Source organism: Chrysochloris asiatica, unplaced genomic scaffold (genome assembly GCF_000296735.1).
Source record: "Chrysochloris asiatica unplaced genomic scaffold, ChrAsi1.0 scaffold00013, whole genome shotgun sequence".
NCBI lineage: Eukaryota > Metazoa > Chordata > Mammalia > Afrosoricida > Chrysochloridae > Chrysochloris > Chrysochloris asiatica.
In genome coordinates this window covers 5,322,936-5,324,407 of record NW_006408531.1, presented here as the reverse complement: position 1 = coordinate 5,324,407, position 1,472 = coordinate 5,322,936, and the positions used below count along the sequence as shown (strand labels likewise).

The following is a 1,472-nucleotide window of genomic DNA, read 5'->3' as shown; positions in this document are numbered from 1 at the left end:
TTTCATATAATTTGAGGAAATTGACTCAGTCTAAGAAAATCATAAAATGAATCTGGTTTGACAATTCACACTGTATCAACACTAAAATACTGAGATCAGATGAAACTCATAGGATCGTATAAATACAATCTAATTACCAAATAATAAGAAACAGATTATTGTATGAATGTTCTAATTTCAAACCAGATGTTTGGCACTCTATCAAAATATTAGTGCTTGTTAAATCTCTAGAGGACAAGGATGCTATCCAACCAGAATGTATGTGGAATAAAAGCTACTTTTAAAGACCAATCAAGTGCAACGCATTCGCTTCAACATTCCAGACCCCTTTCTCACATTGCCACACATTTCCTTATGAAAATTTGAGTTAAGAATTCTTCCATGTGTCACCACTTTATCAGTCTTTCTATTAGAAGAGATTGAGGGTTCAGATACAAATACATAAAAAGTGTTTTGAAGTGTTTTGAAGAATATGCTCCAAGAAATACTTTTCTCAGCAGTAGTCTTAATCATTACAAAAATCCTTCACATCAACTGAAAATGATTACTAGATTCACCAGCATGCTGATGCACCAACTGTCTAACCTGTTAAAGGAGATGCATCCTAGCCCATGGACAAGGACATGGCCACGGAGGGCTAGAGATGAGAGTGAAGCGTCCAGTTGATATGAGGTAAGAGGATATGCACAAGGGCCCGGAAACTTGCAGATAGTGCCTAGCTTCAATAGCTGGATGTTAAGAACCCAACTAGAGGAAGAAAAAGAGAGGATTTTTTGTTTTTTTTCCTAGTAAAAAAACACAGGGACTTTATTATTCCCAACACAGAGCAGGTCTTCACGGGGTTGTGGGAGGCGGCTTTGGGCCCCTACTTGCCGGCGATGAGTGGGTTCCGCAGGATCACAATGACAGAGTCCCCACGTAGGAACATCTTGGAGATGTAGCAGTCCTTGTTGACGGGCTTGGACTTCTTCTTTCCCTTGCCACTTTTGGGGACTTCAGTCCACATCTCTTTAACATTCTCCAGTGCCATGTTGCAGTGTCTGTCAAAAGCCTTGACGCGGCTCAGCAGCTTCTTGTTGTTGAGCACTGGGGTGTTGTTCTTGACTGATTGCGTGAGCACCAAGAGGGGCCCGGTGTTGAACTCCTCCTCCTCCCGCTTCTGCAGCTCTGGGGTCATCTCACTCTTGGGCTTATTGAGGAGGTTCATGGTGCTGGCAGCGCTCTAGGGTCACTCCGGTTTCCTCCGCGTTGCCTTTTTTTTTTTTTTTTTTTAAAGAAAGCAAGTGTAAATCACTATAATCTGATGAACTTGACATGTACTTATAGATATAGTAGCTTAAAATAACAACCCAGGGGGAAAGAATCTTTACAACAAGGATCATTCCCATTCCCTCTGTACACAGGATTGATACAATTGGGCAATTTAGACATTGGATACCTAAAATTGGGAAGGGGGGTGCTGTAAAGCACGA

At 41.5% G+C, this 1,472-nt stretch overlaps 1 pseudogene; it reads right to left on the bottom strand.

The window, feature by feature from the left end:
• Positions 1–865: 865 nt before the first annotated feature.
• On the bottom strand, positions 866–1,207 carry LOC102838279 (annotated as a pseudogene).
• Between the last annotated feature and the right edge of the window lie 265 nt (positions 1,208–1,472).